This window comes from Labeo rohita, unplaced genomic scaffold (genome assembly GCF_022985175.1).
Source record: "Labeo rohita strain BAU-BD-2019 unplaced genomic scaffold, IGBB_LRoh.1.0 scaffold_2132, whole genome shotgun sequence".
Taxonomy (NCBI): Eukaryota; Metazoa; Chordata; class Actinopteri; order Cypriniformes; family Cyprinidae; genus Labeo; species Labeo rohita.
This window is the reverse complement of record NW_026128366.1, coordinates 1-10,123: the sequence shown is the minus strand read 5'-3', so window position 1 is coordinate 10,123 and position 10,123 is coordinate 1. Positions and strand designations below refer to the sequence as shown.

General features: G+C 43.5%; 2 long non-coding RNA genes across 2 annotated transcripts; both read left to right on the top strand.

Annotated features, from left to right (window-relative positions):
* Positions 1-1,392: 1,392 nt before the first annotated feature.
* Positions 1,393-2,005, top strand: LOC127159400 (uncharacterized). The gene is made up of 3 exons (XR_007826434.1): positions 1,393-1,649; positions 1,729-1,872; positions 1,975-2,005. It is a non-coding gene; the product is annotated as an uncharacterized LOC127159400 (long non-coding RNA).
* Positions 2,006-4,924: 2,919 nt separating this feature from the next.
* Positions 4,925-8,744, top strand: LOC127159401 (uncharacterized). The gene is made up of 3 exons (XR_007826435.1): positions 4,925-5,053; positions 5,156-5,246; positions 8,447-8,744. It is a non-coding gene; the product is annotated as an uncharacterized LOC127159401 (long non-coding RNA).
* The last annotated feature ends 1,379 nt before the right edge of the window (positions 8,745-10,123 follow it).

The window sequence follows — 10,123 nt, the reverse complement described above, 5'->3', positions numbered from 1 at the left end:
TTGACCACAGACATCATATACAGATTCAATATTACTGTCTCTGGTGAGTCACAATTACAGTGTCATTTGTGCTGCCGGTATTTATAACAATTACACACAAATAATGATCCGATTGGTCGTCACTGCTCTGATGGGCGTGGCCGCTGCCGCTGCCGCTGCTGTTGTTGTTCTAGTTTATGACATCAGATCCAGGAGAGCTAAACAGGATTCTTGATTACTGATTTTTAATATCTTTCTATAGACACCATATACAGACACCATATACAGATTCAATGTTACTGTCTCTGGTGAGTCACAATTACAGTGTGTAACGTGTGGTTAGGGTTTTGTTTGTTGTTCATGTTTTCATGTCTTTTATTTTGAAGTTTTGCCATGGTCCTTGTCTAGTCAAGTGCTTCCTTTTCCCTCATGTATTCCTGCTATTGGTTCCTCTGTTTAGTGTGTCATGTTCTGATTGGTTGTCCAAGTCATGTGTCTTGTTTCTCATTGGATGGTTTGTGTCATGTGACCCTCATTATTTGACATTAATAGCCCTCATGTAGCCATTGATCCTTGTCATGTATTGAAGTGTTGTAACCTTCTGTTGGTGAGTTGTGTGTATGTTCCGTGTCAAGTCTTGTCTCTGGATTATGTTTGCATTTTGGATTACTTCACTGTTAATAAAGCTGCACTTGGGTTCATCCACATCTCACCTTCAGCTGGACTAATTATTACAGCATAATACAGGGCCTGCTCGCGTCATGCCTGCTGCTCCAGGGCCTGCTCACTGGCAATCATGGCATGACAAGGCTCTGGAGGAGCTCGAGTCTGCTCGCGTCATGCCTGCTGCTCCAAGGCCCGCTCAACCCAAGTCTGCGAAGCCAGAGCCCACTCACGCCATGCTTGTCAAGCCAGAGTCTTGTCAAGCCACGATACAATTGCTGTGCCAAACCTTTTCACATCACATCTGTCAAGCCAGAGTCTGCTCACATCGTGTCAATCACACATGAGCCTCATCGCAAGATGCCCGCCACGCCTGAGTCCCTGGTCAAGATGGCCGTCACACTTGAGTCTCGTCCTGTAATGGTTGCCATCACAGAACCTCTTCAGGACATGGCTGCCATCTCTAAGCCTTGGCATGCCACGGCTCTCACGCCACAGCCTTGCCAAGGCTCTCGCCAAGTCCTTTATGTATCATTTAGAAATGGGGTAAAATTAAATCTATTTTTGGAGAAAACTGAAGTGTTTTTTGACCTTGCATACATGTAAACCTGTATTACCAATATTAGCAACCTTTAAAATGGCATAATAGGGGCACTTTAAAATTTTTGAGAATCTACATTAAACGCTTACTGACTTATTTTCTCATGTTTTCTAGCTCGTCTGCTGGTTCCTGTCATCATGAAAGACTGTTCTTCATCATCATTCATCATCATCAAACTGTTCATTGCTGTGTTCAGTGGTGAATGTGAGTGATGTGACTCTCTCCTGGTACAAAGGAAACAGTTTATTGTCCAGCATCATCAGTGTGTCTGATCTCAGCATCAGTTTCTCTCTACCTCTGGAGGTGGAATATGAGGATAAAAACACCTACAGCTGTGTGCTCAACAATCCCATCAGAAACCAGACTCAACATCTGAACATCAGCAAACTCTGTCACACATGTTCAGGTACACCAGCGCTGATATTAGAGTTGATATTAACATTTATTGACTAAGCTGATCTCAGTTTGATGTTTTTATTCCTCAGACTCTGTTCACTGTTGTGGTTCTACTGAAGCTGTGATCCGATTGGTCCTCTCTGCTCTGGTGAGCGTGGCTACTGTCGTTAATCTGATTTATGACATCAGATCCAGAAACACTGAACAGGATTGAGCACATATTCACACACCAGGTACGTAATTTATGTAATTTCTCAACGATCATTTTTGCATATATAAATTCTTGAGAGATTTTTTTTAAAATTTATGGCTTTATATATTTTAATCTTTTTCAGAAACAATTGAAGTCTAAAGCAGAATTCAGAACGTCTCAGGTTACGTATGTAACCTTGGTTCCCTGAGAAGGGAACGAGACACTGCGTCCTCTAGGGGGCGCTATGGGGAACGCCGTCTGCGTGACCCGTGTCTGATGTCTACATACAAAAACATCAACAGAGTTAGCCGGCAACAGCCTATGACGTCACTTCCGGCGCGACTCGTCACTGCCGGCGCGTCACTACCGGTGCGACCATAGTCTAAAAAGGACGCCAGTAGAACAGGACGGTCACTTCTTCATCTGAAGTTCACATCCGAAGCATGGCTAAGAGCCTAGAGGACGCAGTGTCTCATTCCCTTCTCAGGGAACCAAGGTTACATACGTAACCTGAGACGTTCCCTTTCGAGGAACTCGAACTGCGTCCTCTAGGGGGCGCTATGGGGAACGGTTATACCCACGCTGCCATGCTGAGAGGAGTGCCTGTCATCATAGAGGTGAGCACTAAGTACCAACTTCCTAAGCTTTAAGGGAGTTGCCCCTGAGATGTAGTGACGGCTGTCAGTGACATATCCTACGGCCAGAGCCTGGGCTGCATACCCCAACTTACCTGCAAGGGTCAGAACACTGGATCCAGGGTAGTGCCTCAAGCTTGGAAACCGAGGTATTCCTTTTAGGGGATACGGTCAAGTGCCTAGGATTACCTAGGTTGGCCTGTCACCCAGGAGCTGCCGTAGCTCTGCAAGGTTCCCTCAGGAGCCATATTACAGAACGCAAGTGGTACCTCCCTGCTCAAGAAAGGTTAAGCGTAAATAAAGAGCGCGCTGGGACTAGCGCGTGTAATACCGTTCCTTTAGCCTGGCAAATGCTCTGGAGTGGGACCCAAGGTGGCCGGGGTTCTAACCATCTCGAGAAAGGGTACGGGCAATAGCGCGTGAATCCCTTACCATAAAGGATTTTAGAATGGACGCAGAACTCTGGTGCATTCCATACCACAGTGTGGATTTTAGAAAAGTGCCCAAAGGTTCGTGTGTACACTTACCATATACATGGATTTGAGAAAGCGCCCAAAGGTTCGTGTGGGCCTTACCATAAGAATGGATTTTTAGACGTACTGTTGAGAAACAGTGAAATAAGAAGACCCTCAGAGTGAGGGGAGCATTGCCGGCATAACAAGGCTCTAAAGGGAAGGCAGAAAGGGCGAATCTCAGCTGCCCAATATGGCAATGCTCAAAGCAAACCCTCGAAGGGAGGGGAGCATACTATGCCAAACAGACAGTAGCCACCACTATCTGTCTAATAAAACTGCCATAGAGCCGATACACTTAACCAAAAGAGAAGGCAGTGTATCGGGACAGGCTTCTACTCCCTAGACAGGAGGAGCCACTGATCCCCCCAAAGGGGACAAGCTCTCAGCAAACCCTTTCCGTAGAGAGGGGAGCATCATCACACCCTGTAAAGGAGCCTTGGACAAGATCAGAAAAGGGCAACCAACGAAGATTGACCTGACCACATAAAAAATGGGCTGTCTACCTACATCCCAGGCAGGGAAGACAGCACTTACCTGGCTAAGAGCTCAAAGAGACGGCTACTTTAAAACCCTAGGAAGGGGAGCGATCACCAAGCTAACACCTGGCTATCCTCAGATAGACGGCTCTATGAAAGGGGTAATGCAACTGCCAAAATCACCAGCAGTGGGCTGTCGAACTATAAACTCAAAAGGGAGGACAGCACCATCTCAGCAGGTTCCAGAAAGCTGCTATTAAGAACACCAAACAAGGGTCTTTAACTAGCACTAGGGCTGCGCAAACAACCGGACGTGACCATCATGCGCATTCCGGCAGCAACGCCGGTCTTGCGACCAGCCACAAACCCCCACCACGCTGAGCCAGATGGTGCAACACCCACCGCAAAGGGCCACAGCCCACCGACAAGCCATGCAACACGCGCCAGATTCCTCCTGAGAGGCGAACACACTCATGCAAATTCAGGTATAGAGAAGACTCACCTCCCTCCTTTGCGAATGCATCGTTATGAGCACATCCAGTTCCCTCGCGAGCTGGACGCGCTGCTCCCAACCACACACACACAGCCCGCGAGGTTCATGCAAGCGGCTACGACAGCACGCCAGTCCATCGCAAGAAATAAGCACTGAATGTGACGATCGCATTCAGCTCCCTCGAGAGCTGAGGCGCGGCTGGCTACCGCACACCTGGCCCGCGAGCCCTGTGTAACCGGGTATGAGAGTGTGTCTGCCTCTCACAACAAGCAATAAATGCGATGATCTCATTCAACTCCCTCGAGAGCCAATATTCGCTTAATCCTCACAATATAAGGACCGTATGAAAGGTGCGGGTATAGAGCGTGCTTGCCTCTCGCAAGAGACAAGCAAAGAACGCAATAAACTCCACGGGAGCAAAGAGCGCTTGCTCCTTACCACGCATCGTCACACGCGAGCCGTAATTAAAACATTTGGTGAGAAACATGCACTCAATTCGAGCTTTTGGTTACAGACAAAAGGTCAGTAAAGACGAAGAAGAGACCGTCCTGTTCAACCGGCATCCTTTTATACTATGGTTGCACCGGTAGTGACGCGCCGGTAGTGACGCGCCGGCAGCGACGAGTCACGCCGGAAGTGACATCATAGGCTGTCACCGGCCACGGACCCTGGGTGCAGCAGCAGCGGAAGACGCGAGCCAGGCCCCGGCCGAGGACCTCGCCCGCTCCGCCGCCTCCGGTCTTCGAGATCTCCACCCGAAACCGCTTCGCTCCCCTCCGCGAGACGGAACGCGATGCTGTGATCGTTGGAGACTCCATTGTCCGGTACGTCCGTGCTACTTTAGCTAAGGGTAAAGTCCACACCCACTGTTTTCCTGGTGCTCGCGTTCTCGATGTTTCTGCACAGATACCCGCAATCCTGAAGGACGGCGAGAGTGTCGGCGCGATCGTCCTGCACGCGGGGTGAACGACATCAAGCTGCGGCAGATGGAGGTTCTGAAGAGGGACTTCAGCAGCCTGATCGAGACGGTTCGCAGCACGTCACCCGCGACGAGGATCGTCGTGTCAGGACCGCTTCCCACGTATCGACGTGGGCACGAAAGGTTCGGTAGACTTCTTGCTCTAAATGAATGGTTATTGACATGGTGTAAAGAACAGAAACTGCTCTTTGTTAATCATCGGAATCTTTTCTGGGAATGTCCTAGGCTTTTCCGTGCTGATGGCCTGCACACCAGCAGAGTCGGAGCGGAACTGCTGTCGGACAACATCTCCAGGACACTACGCTCCATTTGACTAGTAAGTACATTCTCAAATGATTGCTACGATGGCTTTTGTTCTGAACGCTTAACTGATAGTACTTGCACTGTCCAATCTATAAAGACTGTGTCTGTTCCTCGAATAGTGAGGTCAAAACATAAATTTAATGCAGGATCTAGAAAAAATCTGATCATAATTAAACCAGAAAAAAGCCAAATACATGAACAGAAACCATATTTAAAGCTTGAGCTCCTAAACATTAGATCACTTGCACCCAAAGCAGTTATTGTGAATGAAATGATCACAGATAATAGTTTTGATGTACTCTGCTTAACCGAAACCTGGCTAAAACCTAATGATTATATTGGTCTAAATGGGTCTACTCCACCAAACTACTATTATAAGCATGAGCCCCGTCAGAGTGGTCGTGGTGGTGGTGTTGCAACAATATATAGTGATATTCTCAATTTTACTCAGAAAACAGGATACAGGTTTAATTCATTTGAAATACTTTTGCTTAATGTTACTCTGCCAGATATGCAAAAGAAATCTCTCCTATCTCTTGTTTTAGCTACTGTGTATAGACCGCCAGGGCCGTGTACAGATTTCCTAAAAGAATTTGCAGAATTCTTTTCAGAACTATTGGTTAATTTTGATAAAGTGCTAATTATTGGAGATTTTAACATTCACATTGATAATACAAATGATGCGTTAGGACTTGCGTTTACTGACCTAATAAACTCTTTTGGAGTCAAGCAAAATGTCACCGGGCCCACTCATCGTTTTAATCATACGCTAGATTTAATTATATCGCATGGAATTGATCTTACTGACATAGATATCGTGCCTGTTACTGATGATGTTACTGACCATTTCCTTGTATCGTGCATGCTGCGTATCACTGATATTAACTATATGGCTCCGCGTTATCGTCTTGGCAGAACTATTGTTCCAGCCACCAAAGATAGATTTACAAATAACCTGCCTGATTTATCTCAACTGCTCTGTGTACCCCTTAATACACAGGATCTAGACAAAATGACTAGCAATATGGGCACCATCTTCTCCAATACGTTAGAAGCTGTTGCCCCCATCAAAGTTAGAGAAAAACGTATTGCGCCATGGTATAATAGTACCCATTCTCTCAAGAAAGAAACTCGCAATCTTGAGCGCAAATGGAGAAAAACTAACCTGGAAGTTTTTAGAATTGCATGGAAAAACGATATGTCCAGATATAGACAGGCTTTAAAAGCTGCTAGGGCCGAGCATATCCGCAAACTCATAGGAAATAACCAAAAAAAAAACAAGGTTTTTATTTAGCACAGTGGCTAGATTAACAAATAACCAGATGCCACCTGATCTAAATATTCCTTTACAGTTTAATAGTAATGACTTTATGAATTTCTTCACTGATAAAATAGATAACATCAGAAATACAATAACCAATGTAGATTATACTGCGTCTAATATGTCAACTTCTTTCATCACACCCAAAGAAAAACTGCAGTACTTTACCGCTATAGGACAGGAAGAGTTAAATAAACTCATCACTGTGTCTAAACCAACAACATGCCTATTAGATCCCGTACCCACTAAATTACTAAAAGAATGGTTACCTGTGGCAGAAGAACCGCTTCTCAATATTATCAAATCGTTATCGTTAGGTCACGTCCCTAAACCATTCAAGCTGGCGGTTAATAAGCCTCTTATTAAGAAACCACAACTAGACCCTAGTGAACTGGCAAACTACAGACCCATTTCTAGTCTTCCATTTATGTCTAAAATTTTAGAGAAAGTTGTATCTGCTCAACTGTGCTCATTCTTGCAAAAAAATGATATCTATGAAGAATTTCAGTCAGGTTTCAGGCCCCATCACAGCACAGAAACTGCACTTGTTAAAATCACTAATCACTTGCTTCTTGCGTCAGACCAAGGCTGCATCTCATTGCTAGTTTTACTTGATCTTAGTGCTGCGTTCGACACTATAGATCATGACATACTAATAGATCGACTACAAAATTATGCAGGTATCCAAGGGCAGGCTTTAAGATGGTTTAGATCCTACCTGTCCGATCGCTACCACTTTGTTTATTTAAATGGGGAGTCATCTCAGTTATCATCAGTAAAGTATGGAGTGCCACAAGGATCTGTTCTAGGTCCTCTACTATTTTCAATATACATGCTGCCCCTTAGTAATATTATTAGAAAACACGGGATTAGTTTCCATTGTTATGCTGATGATACTCAACTATATATCTCAACAAGACCAGATGAAACTTCTGAATTATCGAAGTTAACAGAGTGTGTTAAAAATGTAAAAAATTGGATGACCAATAATTTTCTGCTATTAAACTCAGATAAGACAGAGATATTACTTATTGGACCTAAAAACAATACACAGAATCTTTTGACTTAAAATTTACAACTAGACGGATGTACTGTTACTTCCACTACAGTCAAAAGCCTGGGTGTTATATTAGACAGCAACTTGTCTTTTGAAAATCATGTTTCTCATGTTACAAAAACAGCATTCTTCCATCTTAGAAACATTGCCAAGCTGCAAAACATGTTACCTGTTTCTGATGCAGAAAAGCTAGTTCATGCATTCATGACCTCTAGACTGGACTATTGTAATGCACTACTAGGTGGTTGTCCTGCATCTTCAATAAACAAGCTACAGATAGTCCAAAATGCAGCTGCTAGAGTCCTTACCAGGTCAAGAAAATATGATCATATTACCCCAGTTTTAAAGTCTCTGCACTGGCTACCTATTAGGTTCCGCATCAGCTACAAAATAGTACTTCTTACCTATAAGGCACTTAACGGTTTAGCTCCTGCGTACCTAACTAGTCTTCTACCACGCTACAATCCATCACGCTCCCTAAGGTCACAAAACTCTGGACTGCTGGTAGTACCTAGGATAGCAAAGTCCACTAAAGGAGGTTGAGCTTTTTCACATTTGGCACCCAAACTCTGGAACAGCCTTCCCGATAACGTTCGGGGTTCAGACACACTCTCTCTGTTTAAATCTAGATTAAAGACACATCTTTTTAGCCAAGCATTCAAATAATGCATCTCATAAACTTTTCCTGCAGTTATATCTGATCAAATGTTCATTATTAATCTTGTAGCTCTGATTTAACAAATCTTCCTTTTCTTAGTTTGAACAGCAGCTACGCTAATTATGTTCCTATTTGTTCTCTGTTTTTGCCATGGGATTGACATCCCGTGGTAACTAGGAATTCACAAGCTCCAGTGTGGATCCAGAACACTTAAGAAGAGATGATGCCAATCCCACAGAGGACTTCAGATGATGCCAACCCTGAAAACATACAGCACTACCGAATTCTGTTACTAATTTATAGTGTTCTTTGTCTGTTTGATTACGTCATTAATTGATCTTTACCACACATCTCTGCCATATGTACATCAAGCTACTACTACATATATTGTAAAAATGTCAATTTGGTGTAAAGCTGCTTTGCAACGATATGTATCGTGAAAAGCGCTATACAAATAAATTTGAATTGAATTGAATTTAAAAAATGTAATTAACACATTAATGCATTTCAGAACACACTCATCCAAAACTCATTAGCTAACAGTCCCATTTGTGTCTGATACAGATGCCCTGTGAAAATCAAATGACATCCAACAGTCCAGCAGATGCTACTGTAAGTGATCAGTCCATATGTTCTGTAGACATTTACTGAGATGCTGATTGCAAATGACCTTCCCTTGTGTTTATTCACAGTCTTCTGCCTCAGTGGATGATTGTTCAGTGACTTACAGTTCTGTTACCTTTCGTAAAGCAGTAAGTATCTCCTCTGAATGTTCTCCAGAAGTTGAAGACTTGCAGAAATGAAATTCTTAGAGCTGATCTTGTTTATTCACAGCCTTGGTCATCAGTGAATTCAGAAGTTGAAGTGATTTACAGCACTGTGAAAAAAACGCAGATGGGAATTTCCCTTAGACAAAGATGTTCTAAGGGCAGAAAGAAAAATGATTGGTTGACAGATTCAACCAATAAAAATTGAAGCAGAGGCGGGGTCAGGAAATTTGGACGTGTGGAGGGAATACTTCAGACAGAAACGTTAGCGCTTCGTGGAGGCATTTGTTGCAAGGTAAGTGAATTTACCATGTTTTTTTATATAAAAAAATATTAATAAATCAACATAACTCTAACGTTTACTGAGATAATTAGCCGGCAAAGACGCACAGAACAAGTAATCATCGACTACATATCATATCATATGCATTTTCATTCAACTGCTTTATCAGTCGATCGCAGCAAAGCTGCTTATGGGGTAGATTGAGTAAAACATGCTTTTCCAATGCTACCGCGCTGTCTGTGATACCGATATGAGCGACAACAGAACTCGTCAAATCTCCGTGACATTTCATTAATCAGTTAGCGCTAGCATTAACATTAGCGCTGCTCTCAGGGCAGGAGTAAAACTAACAGTACTAAACTGAATTATGTGCTGCTCTTGGGGCAGGAGTACTCAATAGGTTAGTATTACCATTATGTTTATTATGTGCTGCTCTTGGGGCAGGAGTACTCAATAGGTTTGTATTACCATTATTTTTACTAAACTATGCGCTGCTCTCAGGGCAGGTACTCAATAGGTTAGTATTAACATTATGTTTACTGAACTATGTGCTGCTCTCTCAGGGCAGGAGTACTCAATAAACTGAATCCACCATTATTTTTAGTGTACTATGTGCTAAACTGAATTATGCAGGAGTAAGAATAGGAGTAAACCAACAGTACTAAACTGAATTAAAACTGCTCTTGGGGCAGGAGAAAATAGGTTAGTATTACCATTACTGTACTATGTGCTGCTCTCAGGGCAGGAGTAAAATAACAGTACTAAACTGAATTATGCGCTGCTCTTGGGGCAGGAGTACTCAAT